The 17,634-nt window shown below is 41.7% G+C and overlaps 1 protein-coding gene across 6 annotated transcripts in view; it reads right to left on the bottom strand.

Moving 5' to 3' along the window:
* FGF13 (fibroblast growth factor 13) overlaps positions 1 to 17,634 on the bottom strand; it is a 374,326-nt gene that overhangs the window by 234,037 nt on the left and 122,655 nt on the right. The window contains exon 1 of one of the 6 annotated variants that reach the window (XM_043492295.1): positions 15,300 to 15,459. The exons of the other annotated variants lie outside the window; for them this stretch is intronic. The gene's annotated coding sequence lies outside the window, so the exon portion shown is untranslated. Of the gene's footprint in view, positions 1 to 15,299; positions 15,460 to 17,634 lie in introns of those variants that run through there. 6 annotated transcript variants of the gene reach the window in all.

The following is a 17,634-nucleotide window of genomic DNA, read 5'->3' as shown; positions in this document are numbered from 1 at the left end:
CAGTAAGCAGGTACCAATGCTGTAACGATGTGAAGTATCCAGCTTTGTTTTGTTAATTAGCTCAATAAGGTAATGTGCACCACAATAGACAATACAATGAAAAATCCCCTGTAAAACCCCTTGATTATATCTTATTATGCTTGTTAAGACGGGTCATGTCAGTTTGAAAACATCTGCTTGCTTCTAAGCACAGGTATACAGACCTACACTTCTGGCAAACTAAATATATTGTAATTCATTGCTTACAATGATTAGTCAAATAATTTGGGCACTTTGATTCACACTGATCCTCAAGAAGTCAAATAGAGTTCAGGAATCCTGCTCTTAGAAACAAGTAAAATGAAAAGGCCAGATATCGCTGACTATGGTAGTCTAGCCCCCTAAGTTTGTACTAAGTGGGTCACTTCGCTAAGTAGTTAAACTTCACATGGCTTGTAGTCCTTGTTTCAGATGAGTTGGATAGATTTTTTGGGGTGTGGAGAGTTCATTTATATGGACTGGTTGTTGTTGTTATTCATTATTTGCATGGCAGTAGCACTCTGCGGCCCTAAACAAACTCACAGCTCCAGCATCCTGGGTGCTGTACAGACACACATTGGAAGACCAAAAGAATGGAATTGGTGTGAGAGGAGAATTTGCCCCAGTGTTTCTAGAGTGGGTTCAAATATTGGTCCTATAATCCTGATGGTATCCCAGGATGCCATGGTGTCCTGATAACTGTGTTTTACAATATAACTCAACACATTTACCATAACTCTACCACTATCTTACAGCGGACAGAGCCTTTGAAACTGAACTAGTTCATTGAAACAAACTGAAAGAAAAAAATAAAACGAGTAAAAATCCTGCCCAGAGCAATAGCTTTTTTATGTTTTATTGTATTTCTGTTTGCTAATTAGTCTTTGCTAATATTTATCATCATTAGTGTCTGTCAAGGTTCCTTCCCCATGTTGAACTCTAGGATACAGATCTGGGGACCTGCATGAAAGACTCCCTAAGTTTATTCTTATCAGCTTAGGTTAAAAACTTCCTCAAGGTACAAACTTGCCTTGTCCTTGAACCCTATGCTGCCACCACCAAGCGTGTTAAACAAAGAACAGGGAAAGAGCCCACTTGGAAACATCTTCCCCCAAAATATTCCCCCCAAGCCCTACACACCTTTTCCTGGGGAAGACTTGATAAAAATTCTCACCAATTGTTACAGATGAACACAGACCCAAACCCTTGGATCTTAACAATGAAAAAACAATCAGGTTCTTAAAAGAAAAGAAAAGGTAAAAGAATCACCTCTGTAAAATCAGGATGGTAAATACCTTACAGGGTAATCAGATTCAAAACATAGAGAATCCCTCTAGCAAAACCTTGAGTTACAAAAAGACACAAAAACAGGAATATGCATTCCATTTAGCACAGCCTATTTTACCAGCCATTAAACAAAAGGAAATCTAACGCATTTCTAGCTAGATTGCTTACTAACTTCTTACAGGAGTTCTGAGCTTCATTCCTGATCTGTTCCCGGCAAAAGCATCACAGACGGACAGACAGACCGACCCTTTGTTCCCCTCCCTCCCGCTCCCCCCCCCCCAGCTTTGAAAGTATCTTGTCTCCTCTTTGGTCATTTTGGTCAGGTGCCAGCGAGGTTATCTTAGCTTCTTAACCCTTTACAGGTGAAAGGGTTTTGCCTCTGGCCAGGAGGGATTTTATAGCACTGTATACAGAAAGATGTTAACTCTTCCCTTTATATTTATGACAGTGTCCAAAAAGCAATCTGTGTTTGCCTCATTAACAGCCCCTCCTGGATTTTGCCCAACAGCCAAGGTCTTGCTAAATACAAAGAGACATACCTTGCCACATAAGCATACAATCTAGAAAGAAACACCTTCTATAGAACCCATCTGAGAAACACCCAAGCAAGACTTAGCTTTGAAGTGCTAGCATTCCAACAGATCATCTGTTCATCATGTGCTTAAATGCTTTGCTGAACTAAGTGACCAAAGAGTATTTCTGATCCAGCCCATCCCTACTGCTTAGGTGACAACTGATGGTTATGAAAAGAAGAATTTGTCCATCTGAAAATGCACCATTTACATCAATGCATTAAAATTCACACACCCCTCCCCCGTTGCAGTTAAATGGATGAGCTTGCTAATGTAAAATGCAATCTGAATGAGATCTACTTTAGAATAACCAAGTTCCTACAGAGCCTCCTACTGTACTATATTTCTGTTTTTTGAGTGTCTAGCCCATTTTACCCTTGTTCCATCACTTAGCTTTTTTTCTCCTTCTAAATATAAAGTTTTTCTTCTATCTAAACAAATTAGATATTGAGAAAATATTTATGCTGATTAACCTGTTTTCTGAAATTTACACAGTACATAATATAATTGCATGCATTTGTTAAGACATACTTATTCTAATGATATTTATATTTTTACTATTTGCTTCATACTTTGCCTCATTGACTTGTACTGTGTAAAAAGCAGACAAGCTGGACTTGTAACATGGCTCCAATTTGTTTTATATTCAAGATAAAATTTCCAAAAAACCATGCACCATCAGAACTAATAAATCTGACGTTCAGGCTGACCAGTATTAAAGAGTGTCTCTGTCGTTAAGTCATAGCATTGCTTTTTTGAAATAGTATAATGCATTAAATCATTTTTTGTATTTAAATATTTTGTTCTTTACAAAAAAGTTTCAGCGCAAAATGCAAGCTTTGGAAACAATTTTCACTAACAAGTAGAGAACATTATTAAAGAATAGATTTTGAAATCATTTCTAGTTCTTTTCATGCTTCACTGAAAAAGTGCCAAGGGGTAATGAAGACCCATTGCATAATCCCACCTGCTGCTGAAAGAGCCAGCATTGGAAAGGATTTATTTATAGAACGCTGACTAAAGGTCAGCTGGCTGGGACCTTCAGTCATGCAATGTCAGCCACGTGTTAAGCCCAATATGGCTGCAAACAAGACATTTGGCACACAGCAAACAGTTGAATTCCTTCAAGACATTAGATATTTGCAAGCTCACCTTCAGTAAAAAGAACAACAAGCGTGCCCGGGAAGGAAAAAAGTGCACCCAATTACAATTCAAGTAGAAATTAAAAAAACTGCTACAGAACATAACTAGGGTCCTCTGGAATTCCGTAATGCTTTAGTTCTCATTTCTGTCGCAGGAATCAGAGAATGCTGCGGTGTGTTTTTAGCGAATGCTGTGGCATTACACTAGAGAGATTAGTGTCATCTGTAGAATATGGAAAAATGTAGAAGACATATCACATACCTCCCTGTATGGACCAAATTCTAGCAGATGCTAAGAAACAACATCCTCTACCTGCCCCAAGCAGGCCCATTTGCTATACTGCAAAAGTAATATGCTTGTATTCTTTTGGCTAGGAGCAATCCTATGAATTCCAAGTAAAGTAGGAGTAATCTCCACAGGGGTTTGCATGGAAGCCATTGAACACTATGGGAGCGTAAGTGTAAGTGTATTAACATTGCCAGTTGAGGAGGACCCATAGTCTAGCATCTTTCCAGGTTTTCAGGGGAGCAAAGATGATGGCAGCAATCCTCCATTGTACAGCCCAACACTAATACAGGAATGTTTGTTGCTTTGCTAGTGTGCACAATCACGTATGGCCAGAATGAATTTAACTGCATATGTATGTGGAGCAGCACAAAAGGAAATTATCACAGGACAGCGCTGAGCCCACGAAGTTCAGTGTAGGCCATGCTCATTTAAAACTGATGGCGAGATATCCATGAGGAGCTATCAATGAGACAAGCTGAAATTGGCAGGAAGGAGAAAGGCCAGGCGTGAAAAAATACATTTGAGTCATTGGTGTAGAGATGGTAGTGGAAGCTACAGTGAGCAGAGAAGATCGCCCACAGCAAGGGCAGAGAGAGAGAGAGAGGAGAGGTGGCAGCGAAGGTTAGAGCTTTATGAGACACTAAGGCAAATGGGAATGGGACAAAGAGGAGGACTTATCAGAGAAGACACTGACAGAATGACCAGAGAAGTAGAAGGAAAACCAAGAAAGGATGCTTCTTATTTCACTATTTGTCCTCTTTTTCTTTGACTCTCATTCATTAGACATAGTTTATAGTGTCTGATGCAGTGAATGATCGGGGGGGGGGTGGAAGAACACCAGTAAAAAACTGGAAACAGAACTACCAGTGCAGACCACTGTCCTGCAGAGCATCTTGCTTTATAGGTCCTGACTTCCTTCCAGGCACAGTCTCACTGGCAAATTCACATGGGGAAGTACAAGAATAAAACAAGACAATGACAGGGTGCTAAAACCATGTCAGATACTTGTCTGAATGTGATCAGAGAGAGCAACCGGAAAACTTGTCAGAATTAACCATTAACTTCAGAATTAACTTCAACAAGCCCTACAAAGGATTACTGAGTGGAAATTGGAGAGCTCAGGGAACAGTCACAGTGTACAGAGCCTTTCACCTCTATAGAATGTCACTTTTTTAACTGTTAACCATCACTGCAAATCCTGTGTGCTGACAGCATTGTTGGGAGAGTCAGCATTCCATGGAATACTGGCACTTCAGAGGCGGCCTATCTGGAATACACCCTAGTAAGACAATGAGCGCATTTTCCATTACATACATGGTTTACTACAAGTAAAATCCTACTTATCTCAGTACTATAGTTAACATCTGATAGTCCTTTGGAAAGCTATGGGCCATGAATTGGGAGTGGGTGCTGTTCATCCTACTACCATTTGGCAATCATCACCACAGACCATGAATTAATGTGTTCCCTCACGCCCCTTTATTTGTTTTCTCCAGAGCAGTGTTGCGTCATGCTGATGGGGCAATGGAGAGGACGCTTGCAAGAAGCGAGGGTTCTATTCTTGGCTCTAACACCCACTTCTTGCATGACTTTCTACAAATCCATTAACCTCTCCGAGCTTCAGCTTCGATAAAGTGAGGATGATAATACTTCCCTATCCCACGGGGAGGTTGTCGGGGTTAGCTCATGTGTACCTGTAGGACACTGAGATTCTCAGATGGAAAGTGCTAGGGAACTGCTCAATACCATTAAATGAGATGTGATCAATGGGGGCTTTTGAACTTGGCTGTAATGGGTAAAAAAAGGAAAAGAGATTGTGTTTTCTACATGCTGCCTTTGGCTCCTGAGACTCCATTCTTTGTCTCAGACCCACAGATCGAGGGCCTCTGCTTTATATTTCAGTTCCATCAAGTTGCAAGAGGCATTTTAATGCCCACAGGCTCTACCTAGTAGATTTTGCACACATTGTTTTAAACTTTGGGCAACCATATGTAGAGATAAGATCACACTGGAGTATAGCCATAGATGTAGTGGTGAGTGATCTTCAGGCCAACACAAAAGTTAAATAATGGTGGGGTACAGCAACATTATTCACATTTACTTATGTTCTCCCAGCAAGAGTAGCTAAGTATAGTATGAGAAGATCTGGATTTGCAGGTATTCAGAAATATATGGTATAATTAAGGCTTCTGTTAGTGTGGTAAAAATAACTCTAGAATTGACATGGTGGAGAACCAGATCTCAATGGTTTTATCAAATCTACTCAGGGTACACATAAGGAACAAGCCTTTTTTGATTGCCAGCAGTACAGACTCATCCTGGAATATGAAAGAATCTACGATTGAACTTGATTAATACCCCTGTGGTACTTAAGGCAGAAGAGAATCCAGTTTGCCCTTCTGTACCATTGCAGAGCCCACACAGCTGACAGAAGCTAACGTAATTTGAGTCAATAAAGACACCAGATCTGTTTCTGAAATAACATGGCCAAATTGAGACTGTCCCTTGTGCAGGAACATTTTGGAGGGGGAAAGGAACCAAGAAGTACACCACCCCAAAAGGAACAGGGGAGGGTGTGGAAGGCAGGCAGGCCATGGGAGCATGATCTGAGTACACTGAGAAGAGGCATAATCCTTCCTCAAGTTTCCCCTGCAGGTGGTGCAGCTCCATACTTCCCTCTATCCACAGCTTCATACTGCCCTCTATGCCTTAAAAAGGCACATCTGCTGTATAAGATGATAACTTTTTACTTAGTAACCTCTCTCACCATACCTACACTTTATGTAAGTTGCTCACACTGTAGCATATACAGCAAAGCCAATGAACCGTTATGAATAACTCAATCCTAAATAGTTTTAGTGGCATTGCAAATAAAATCAATGCTCTCCAGGGCTCTTCCACCAGAAGGAGTGTAGTAGAAAGGGAAACAGAGCCAGAGAAAGACAGAGATCAGCCAGAGAAGCAAATATTACTACTTTTTGTGTAACGGTTCTTGTAAGGGATGGCCATGAGTTCATGCTACATGAAAGGATGGAGTGAATAGCTTACTGGCTTTAACTTTCCTCTAAGTTTCTCCAGACTACAACAATTGATGTGCCACAACGTTTGGCCCCATTATTCAGAATAGGTCTTCAGATGGCAGTTTCATAGGATGTTGGACAGCAATTTCTTCCAGAGTTTAGTTCATAGACATAAAAACATTCAGTCTCATCAGAATGAGTTACAAAATGGACTAGTCCTCTCCATCTTCAATATAGACACTGACCTTCTTGTCTCCACTTTTATGACAGGTAACAAATGAAGTAATAAAGTGAAGACAAAACATTCATTTTGGGTAGGTCTGCATCAGATCAATGAAAAATCAGGCGCATTGTGTACAACATACAGTTCCTGTGGGAAGAAGCTATCAATATGAGCAAACCCTGTGATCTCTTACATACAATTATAAATCTGTAGAGGATTTCATCTCGAAAGTAGTCAAATAAACCTTAAAAACTAGTCTTATTTTTCCCCAATAAGCCATTAAAATGGACAGTGACAAAATATGGTCAGAGGGCCTAACCTGCACACTACTCAGGAAAGAACTCCAGCTGAAGTCTACAGGAATGCCATCATGAACAAGGATTACTCAAGGGAGTAAAGTTTTGCAGGTCTGGGAAACAAAGAGATTAGGTATAGAGTATATCAGATCTGAATGCAGTGTAACTACAGCCCAGTATTCATAAATAGAATAAAATACTGTAGCAGTGAGGCCAAGAGTTTAGGATTGCTCATTTATATGAATAATGAGGGCATCCAGTTACCCTATAAAGGATTAAATAAAAAAAAAAGGTTTGGAATGTTTGTAAACCCCTGTGCTTCTGGATATAAGCCAACCGCTAACCAGCGGAAGTTAGGAGGAAACTTTTGCTATGGGCAGGTTAATTTTAGAGCTGGTCACAAATTTTTCTAAACTTTTTTTGGGGGGGTTCAGAAAATGCCAATGTGCTAAGACAAACTCATCACAGGAAAGGGTCCATTTTGAAAAACCTTGGGAGAGTTCCTCAGGGCCAGGATGGAATTTATGGACAAAGAGATAGAACCTCCCCAAAAGATTAGCCAAAAGCCCCGTGGCTAGGACACTCACCCTGGGAAGTGGGAGACCCAGGTTCAAACTGCTGCTCTGAACCAGGAAAAGCAGAGACTTGAACTCTAAACGCCATGCTTATTGACCATTCTGGGGAGGGTCTGTACCCCCAGCCATGGAAAATGTAGGCAAATCTTGGTTTTGTCCCAACTGGAAAATTTTTCAAATCTCAAAAAATGTTGCAGCACAGAAAAATCATTTCCCACTCAGCTTCAGCTCGTGTAACTGCCCGAAAGTGGGTTTCCTGCACATTCCTCTGAAACAGATGTTACTGGCCGGTGTCAGAGACAGGCTACTTGACTAGCTGGCCCACTGGTCTTTTCTGAGATAGCAATTACTACATGTTTAACAAACCAATTCAGTCACAATATGTACTGCTGTACCACTTACATTTATGCTCTCAATCCAAAGATAGCATCTGTTTTTCTTTCATGTGTGTTCCTTGTCCTCAAACTATTGAACTTCTGGTCTCGAGTTAGAGGGCACAGCATTCAATACAATTATATGCTGTTTAGTGATCAGATGGCCTCTGTAATCAGTTTTCTTTTTCCAGCTGATGTTCTCCATCAATTAGTACATGTGGACCTGACCCAACCACCACCATTAAGATTATGGGACCGTTTCCTCCTCTTTATCCTTTCTGACCACTTCAAAGCTTTACAACAAAAATTGTGTGTCAAGAACAATGAACAAGAGCAGAACATTGCGGATGCTGCAAACCAAGGAAAATACATTGTGACAGAGTTAACTGAAGCATGATCGTACAGGCTATTGGACAAATCTGAATCACTTGAACAGAGGTTTTTCTTTCATTTATAATTAACCACTTGACTGTCACATCATAGTTTCCAGGATCTCCAGTTGTGAATGTTTACACAGCAATTTGGGTAGAAGACTGTGCATTAGAGAAGGGGGAAAAGAGGAAGGGAAAATAAATATATCCCCCAGAGAAATTAAGTCAATGCAGGGCTTGAAAAAGCAGCCAAAACGACTGAACTAGGAGGAGACATCTCTTCAACAGAACACTCACAGCAGAGTTAGCAGCAGTACAAGCTTTCACACATTGCCCCAACAATGTGCTTTAACCTTGTTCCAGAGGAGCAACATCTCGGAGTGAAAAGGCAGACTGATCTCCGTGCCTGTTCAGTTTGGCTTCTTCTCGGCTAATTGATAGAGGTAGCAAAGATGGAGACAATTGTCTGGTATAAGCTGGCAACAGACCACCAATCATTAAAGCCACATAGAGGTCAGATGATAATGGAGGTTGGTCAGTACTGACCTGGGCTGGATTTCAATGGCAGTCGTCACAGAGGTGAAAGGTTCTGAATAACATGACCAATCCCCAGAATGGAAACCTGAACAAGTGAAGTTCAGAGGTTTTGTTTAAATAAATAGTTGAATGAACATAGTCTAAACTTCTTTAAACAGACACTTCTTTCAGCCAGTATCTTCTCCTAAACTGGCTTTCAGATATTCCTCTTAGAGGAAGTAATTTCACATGGAATTGTTGGAAATTGGGGGCATGGCTGAATTATGTAATATCTTTAAAATGATAAAAAACCCAACCCCCCTCCCCGAAACTATCATCCTTGCAATACGTTAACTTTGTCCCTCAATGCACAAGATTTTTAGGAATTTAACAAGTGCATTCCTCTCCCAGAGATTCCTTTAAGAGGATGTCAGTCTAAATCTAGCTTCTGTAAAGTCTGATGCAGCATAAATGGATATTTTTAATGGTTTATTTAGTCCTGTACATCAGCTTTTTGCTTAAATAGGCCCCCGTCTCCCACGGCTCAAGTACTCTTGAAAGAATGCTTCAGAATTATTGTATTTATGGATCAGAATGGAGTTTAAAAAAAAGTTGCACTGAAGCTTTTAATATACACAGACCATGGTGGGGGGCAGGCAGTGGTCCTCAGCTTCGGAGACCTGGAGATGCACTTCACCAGAAGGGTTAGGAAGAGCTCTAGATCACAAAATAATTATAGAGCAACATCCTACCATTGCATTGGGATGGTGCATCATTACAACCCAACAGACACAGACCTCACAACATGACGTCAGTTGGCCATTCTGGTCTCTACAACTCTGCTGTGCACACTCTCCTCTTTGGCAGCTGGGGGCTCAGAAGTCATGTACACTCTAGCAGGAGGGAGGCAGGATAGCAAGACTCCTTGACCCACACAGTTCCCCAACACCCCACCAAGTTATGAGCACTGGAAATTGCATCTGGGATTTAACATAGAGGGCAAAAGCACAACAATTACTAAATTATTCGGCATCTGCAGACCAGCGGGCCCCCTATTAGCCAGCTAAGTTAGTTATTGTGGAGTAGATCATCATGCAGATTTCCGCTCAGCCTGTCTGGCAAGAAAACCATGCTCCCTTGTCTGTGTATAACTTCGGCAGCTTGTTACAGTCACAGGATCCAACCCAGCAAGGTGCTGAGTGCTCTCAGTGCCCATTCACTCCCACCAAGTCAGTGGGAGTTGAGCATGTCCAGTCACTACCCAAAGATGCTCAGGAAACTTACAAGCTTCGCCTTATGAGTCCTGAAGGTTCAAAGATATGAAAAACCGTGACCTTACCAGCAGATTATACTCCATCTTCCCACAAACTCTTTTTATTCTTCATTAATCTCCACTCTACAAAAAGCATTTTATTCAGGCTGTCTGCAAGTGAAATCTAACAACTCTTTAATTAACATTGCATCTACAATTCTCTCATTCTACATTAATCTTTCCTCCTCTTATTTAATACACCAAATGAAAAGCATGTCAGGTATCATGCAGTGTCCAGCAGTCAAGCTAAGAGTCTGATAAACACTCAAAAAAATAATACAGCCAGACACAAGCACAGTTCAGAACAATTAAAAAATCCAGAATGGTTACATCTTGGCTATTGTCCCCCATCTCCCATCATAATTATTTATTTAGCACTAACAAATTATTAATACACATATTTAATTCACAGGTTTTCAAGTCTAATTAAAAAGGTGATGGAAGTCTGAGTGATGTTGCTAAGGCTGCGGTGATGCTATGGTGGTCCGGCAGTAAGCGATCTCTGGCTTTCATGCAGTGAGTGGGCTTAAGCTTTTTGGCATGTATTCATTACTAAAACTGATGGGACAGAAAATGATGTTGATAATCAAACACTGGCTCGCTCATTAGAACTGTTACAAAGAATGAGAGGCCTGCATTATACAGAAATCTCAGATTTACTTCTGATGGGAGAAATCAGCACATGAACTGTACCGGAGCTAATTTAACTAACTGCCTTCCAGTGAAGGAAAACCTGGTTACTAACATGATATGCAGCAGGGATGTGTTCATGCACAGCAAAGAGAATAAAAGTGTGCATAAGAATAAAATAACCACGATGCATACTGCCTTTCATTCCAAAAAGCTAAATGAAGTATTAGCCTTTCCTTTATCATCAATGAATCATAGATTATGAAGGTTAGAAGGGACCTCAGGAGGTCATCTAGTCCAACCTCTTGCTCAAAGCAGGACCAATCCCCAATTTTTGCCCCAGATCCCTAAATGGTCCCCCTCAAGGACTGAACTCACAACCATGGGCTTAGTAGGCTAATGCTCAAACCACTGAGCTATCTCTCCCCACATCCATCTAAATCAATGAAGTAATCATTCATTATCAATTTCAATGGCAGGAGGATCAGATGCTACACAACTGGAAGCCAGCCATCTCTAGGATGAGCAGGTGGCTATAAACTAGCACAGTGGTTCTTAATCAGGGGCCCAAGGCCCCCTGGGGGGCTGCGAGCAGGTTTCAGGGAGGTTACCAAGCAGGGCCAGCATTAGACTCGCTGGGGCCCAGGGTAGAAAGCCAAAGCCCCACTGCATGATGCTGAAGCCCAGGGCCCTGAGCCCCACCACCTGGGGCTGGAACCAAACCCTGAGCAATGTAGCTTCACAGGAAACCCTGTAGCATGGGGCCCCAGGCAATTGCCCTGCTTGCTACCTCCTATCTCCGGCCCTGGCTTTTATATGCAGAAAACCAGTTATTGTGGCAGAGCTGGGCCTTGGAGTTTAATAGTATGTGGGGGGAGGCTTAGAAAGAAAAAGGTTGCAAACCCCTAAACTAGCACACAACTGCACTGCACAACAGAGCTGGGAGGGGGAGCTAACCACCCAAGAGAAAATCCCTACTCCTAAAAATGCAACGTGATTTTTATTATCTATGCAGAGTATCGACATGCAGTGATCCCTATCAAAGGCTCCAGTCGTTAAAAGGTAGAGGTCCGTGGGAGCTCTATGTAAAGCTTATGAATGCTTTTGTGGTTTGGTACATGTGAAAACTTGTCATGATCCTGCAGACCCTTCTCAGTCATGCTGCTCAGGGTGCTTTCATAAATCACATGAAGTGCACTGACCATGCATGCTCCCCATGTGACTGGTAAGTGGTATAAAGGTAGATCAACAATTTTTGAAAAATTACAAGGTTGTCTCCCCTAAATGAATGACACCCCCCCAACACCCCACCAAAATGACTGTTGATGGTGATCCAGGATTAGATTCTAATTTCTTGCTGCATGGTCCTGGTCAACCAGTATCTTGAAAAAAAAATCAGTTTCACTCTGTATTATGAAAGCCCAGAAGCAGGTTCTAGAGGCATCCGGTTACATATGCTGTGCATCTGAGATTAGCTTCTGGACCCAGTCAGGCTACTGCATTATCCCTGGGTACGGAAATGGCTGGACCATTTCAATACTTGTCAATCACTAGTTAAAGAGGTTTCAGAGTAGCAGCCGTGTTAGTCTGTATTCGCAAAAAGAAAAAGAGTACTTGTGGCACCTTAGAGACTAACAAATTTATTAGAGCATAAGCTTTCGTGAGCTACAGCTCACTTCATCGGATGCATTTCGTGGAAAAAACAGAGGAGAGATTTATATACACACACACAGAGAACATGAAACAATGGGTTTATCATACACACTGTAAGGAGAGTGATCACTTAAGATAAGCCATCACCAGCAGCGGGGGGGGGGGGGAAGGAGGAAAACCTTTCATGGTGACAAGCAAGGTAGGCTAATTCCAGCAGTTAACAAAAATATCAGAGGAACAGTGGGGGGTGGGGTGGGAGGGAGAAATACCATGGGGAAATAGTTTTACTTTGTGTAATGACTCATCCATTCCCAGTCTCTATTCAAGCCTAAGTTAATTGTGTCCAGTTTGCAAATTAATTCCAATTCAGCAGTCTCTCCTTGGAGTCTGTTTTTGAAGCTTTTTTGTTGAAGTATAGCCACTCTTAGGTCTGTGATCGAGTGACCAGAGAGATTGAAGTGTTCTCCAACTGGTTTTTGAATGTTATAATTCTTGACGTCTGATTTGTGTCCATTCATTCTTTTACGTAGAGACTGTCCAGTTTGGCCAATGTACATGGCAGAGGGGCATTGCTGGCACATGATGGCATATATCACATTGGTAGATGCGCAGGTGAACGAGCCTCTGATAGTGTGGCTGATGTGATTAGGCCCTATGATGGTATCCCCTGAATAGATATGTGGACAGAGTTGGCAACGGGCTTTGTTGCAAGGATAGGTTCCTGGGTTAGTGGTTCTGTTGTGTGGTGTGTGGCTGCTGGTGAGTATTTGCTTCAGATTGGGGGGCTGTCTGTAAGCAAGGACTGGTCTGTCTCCCAAGATCTGTGAGAGTGATGGGTCGTCCTTCAGGATAGGTTGTAGATCCTTGATGATGCGTTGGAGAGGTTTTAGTTGGGGGCTGAAGGTGATGGCTAATGGCGTTCTGTTGTTTTCTTTGTTGGGCCTGTTCTGTAGTAGGTGACTTCTGGGTACTCTTCTGGCTCTGTCAATCTGTTTCTTCACTTCAGCAGGTGGGTATTGTAGTTGTAGGAATGCATGATAGAGATCTTGTAGGTGTTTGTCTCTGTCTGAGGGGTTGGAGCAAATGCGGTTATATCGTAGCGCTTGGCTGTAGACAATGGATCGAGTGGTATGATCTGGATGAAAGCTAGAGGCATGTAGGTAGGAATAGCGGTCAGTAGGTTTCCAATATAGAGTGGTGTTTATGTGACCATCGCTTATTAGCACCGTAGTGTCCAGGAAGTGGATCTCTTGTGTGGACTGATCCAGGCTGAGGTTGATGGTGGGATGGAAATTGTTGAAATCATGGTGGAATTCCTCAAGAGCTTCTTTTCCATGGGTCCAGATGATGAAGATGTCATCAATGTAGCGCAAGTAGAGTAGGGGCATTAGGGGACGAGAGCTGAGGAAGCGTTGTTCTAAGTCAGCCATAAAAATGTTGACATACTGTGGGGCCATGCGGGTACCCATCGCAGTGCCGCTGATTTGAAGGTATACATTGTCACCAAATGTGAAATAGTTATGGGTCAGGACAAAGTCACAAAGTTCAGCCACCAGGTTAGCCGTGACATTATCGGGGATACTGTTCCTGACGGCTTGTAGTCCATCTTTGTGTGGAATGTTGGTGTGGAGGCTTCTACATCCATAGTGGCTAGGATGGTGTTTTTAGGAAGATCACCAATGGACTGTAGTTTCCTCAGAAAGTCAGTGGTATCTCGAAGATAGCTGGGAGTGCTGGTAACGAAGGGCCTGAGGAGGGAGTCTACATAGCCAGACAATCCTGCTGTCAGGGTGCCAATGCCTGAGATGATGGGGCGTCCAGGATTTCCAGGTTTATGGATCTTGGGTAGAAGATAGAATACCCCAGGTCGGGGCTCCAGGGGTGTGTCTGTGCGGATTTGTTCTTGTGCTTTTTCAGGGAGTTTCACAAATCAGACGTCAAGAATTATAACATTCAAAAACCAGTTGGAGAACACTTCAATCTCTCTGGTCACTCGATCAATAAGAGTGGCTATACTTCAACAAAAAAGCTTCAAAAACAGACTCCAAGGAGAGACTGCTGAATTGGAATTAATTTGCAAACTGGATACAATTAACTTAGGCTTGAATAGAGACTGGGAATGGATGAGTCATTACACAAAGTAAAACTATTTCCCCATGGTATTTCTCCCTCCCACCCCACCCCCCACTGTTCCTCTGATATTCTTGTTAACTGCTGGAATTAGCCTACCTTGCTTGTCACCATGAAAGGTTTTCCTCCTTCCCCCCCCCCTGCTGCTGGTGATGGCTTATCTTAAGTGATCACTCTCCTTACAGTGTGTATGATAAACCCATTGTTTCATGTTCTCAGTGTGTGTGTATATAAATCTCTCCTCTGTTTTTTCCATCAAATGCATCCGATGAAGTGAGCTGTAGCTCACGAAAGCTTATGCTCTAATAAATTTGTTAGTCTCTAAGGTGCCACAAGTACTCTTTTTCTTTTTAGTTAAAGAGGGTTCTTATGACTACTAAAGCCAACCGTATGGGCTCAAAATTAGTATTGATCATATAATGAAGTCCATTTGACACACACAGCTAGAACTATGAAAGTTTACCTTGCAGTTTTCCTCTTCCATTTTCACCATGGATAATTTTTATTATGCTTTCTATCAGATTCCCCCTCCCAAGCTGTAAAGCAATCCATTACAGAAAAGTAAACTATCTGGGAAACTCAGTGTACAATGTTTAATTTTACTCAAAATAATGACGGTGTGGCTTTTGTTTCTCAAGATGTTTTCTCCCCCTCCCCCCAAAAAAATTCCCCCAGTACCGTAACAGTAGTTAATTGCCTAGATACATTTTATCAAAAATTCTAATTTAATTCCCTCTTCTTTTGCAGACTCATGAAATACTCAATATTGTATTCAGCACTTGTCATATACCAAAAAGGTCTGCAGCTTCAAAACAACCCTTTCTATTCAGACATAGTTACTGCGTAACTACTCTTGCACCCAGATTTCTATTAGCGTAGTAAGCTCCTTACCTGCCCCAACACCACTTGCAGAATCAGAACTTCCAAGGCAGGAGGTCTATTAAAAGCAAGGGAAGACTTGCCATGCCTGTAGTCACTAAGTAGCGGGTAGAGCAGCAACTACTAGTTTCACTGCAGCTGTTGATAAGTCAAATTTCTCGACAGCGACAAAGTGCACTCTAACACTGGGACTGAGAAAGTAGCGATAGCAGACTTTGCTATCCAATGGCCTTGAGCCAGGTGGCTTGTGCACATTATTGCTCTGTCAGTGAAGATTTCCACAGCTTACCATCCTATCTGGGAGGCTTTCAGGAAAAAAAATATTTTGCAGAGGGTAAATGGAAAAGCACTTTTGAGACGACAATTTTAATACTTGCATTTTGGTTGTATTCAAAGAAATAACGTTGTGACAACTAGCTTCTCAATAACAGTACAGCAGCTAATTTAGCAACAGCATACTTAGAGAGAAATGAATAGGAATTTTAATAAACTGTAGGCAAACATTTGCTACATTTCCAGACCCTGGCATTTTTAGAATTAGCACATTTTCCACCAAGCGTGCTTCTGTAGTCAATGTAAAGCTTACACTGCAGGGTATTCATAGTATTTTAAACTATATCACAATTTTTCCTCATATGATTAATATAGGTTACAAGCAAATTCACTGAATGAAAAGCGCTCAGCATTCCTTTGCCGTGATAAAAATCATTGGATTTCTAACCACTATAGTGTCTGCTATTTTCTAATTGCTCAGGAGAAAATATATTTGCACATAGCTTAGCATTACTAAGTCATACAGCCCACATTTTCTTCTTAAATACAAATTTAATTAAGGCTTTTTCAAGTGCCCAGCTGGAAATAGACCAGTTATCACTGTGACATGCACCAGCACTGAAACTGCAGAAATCAAACAACAGAAATACAAGTCATGGTCCCACTCCAAACAGGGCACAGGAATCCATCTGGAGTCAAAACTGAAAGCAAGGTGACAGCAATACATTCCCTTTCCCCCACTCCTCAACGTTACTGTGCTGCATTCCAGTCTCTGCATAGTTATCCCATTTCTATTGCCTGCTGGTGAGAGCCACAGATGAACTCGCCTGAAGACTATTTTTCCTAGAGCAATTCTAAAGTCACAAGCAGGCCAATTCAGGAAAACAAAGAATGCAATCGCAATATTCGGCTTCTAACGGAACATCTTTGGCTTTTTGCTTGGCTATCATAGTCCATTGACTTGCTATACATCTCAGTCGGCTCCAAAGAGCCAACACGTCAATGTTGAGACACTGAACATTAACAAAGGAAAAGTGCTAAGATTTATACTGGTTAGCAATTCCTCTTTTAGTAATCTCTTCACCCCAGAATTCTTTGCTACCATGTGCAGAAAGGCATATACATTTTTTACCCTCTGAAATGTGCCAGTTTCCTTAGATCACATCTTAACTGTATCCCAGTGAGAAGAATGTGGTCCATGCCTTTGTGAACTGGAGGGAAGGTGATCCAGACAGCCTCGATATGGCAACTACGTTAATTGCTTACCTGAAACAGTAACATTTGGAGATTATTTCATGTAGATTTAGCTTCTATCATGGCGATTTAGCAGCTGGAAACTAGGAGACCACACCACATGAGCAGCTAGTTCTCTGTTGGCCACCACCAAATGCTCTGCAGAGCATGGACCACAGTTTGGGAACTAATGACTTCCAGAAAATTATTTCGGTATTTGTCATACGCCCCCAGAGTATTGTGAATACGGTAAATACTGAAGTAAATATCTATTTATCTGAGGAAAATATAACAAGTTTTAAGGGCAACGACTTGACTCTTATGGCTGATGTCTAGGTATCAACAAATACTTGGCTGCTTGGATAGAGCTCTTTTCAGCCACATTTCCTTAAAAGATCAACAAAAGGAAACTATCACCATTGTATAGATGAGGACATGGGGGCACAATGAAGTGAAGGGATTTTCTCAAGGTCACACAGCAGTTCAGTGCCAGAGCTGGCAATAGAACCCAGGAGCTTGACTCCCAATCCAGGGTTCTATCCATGGAACTGTGCTGTATTATACCATAGCCATATGCCCTATTAGGGACATGAAACTGCATTTACAGGTCTCTATAAATTTCTTCTTCAATGATCACAAATCAACCAGATCCACCTCCTGAACATAAGCAACACACACCACAACAGCTGCCCTCAAGACTCAGCTGTAGGAAATGTGCATTGTACAATGTATTGTGTTTTGTTAACAAGGATTCCATTCACACCTTTTGCCCCCTCACACACTAAGTAGATATTTAGACATTTCTTTCTGATCCACTTTTTTTCAAATATCCAGAGAGGGG

This window comes from Dermochelys coriacea, chromosome 9 (genome assembly GCF_009764565.3).
Source record: "Dermochelys coriacea isolate rDerCor1 chromosome 9, rDerCor1.pri.v4, whole genome shotgun sequence".
In the NCBI taxonomy this organism is placed as follows: domain Eukaryota; kingdom Metazoa; phylum Chordata; order Testudines; family Dermochelyidae; genus Dermochelys; species Dermochelys coriacea.
This window is presented reverse-complemented; position numbering and strand designations above follow the sequence as displayed.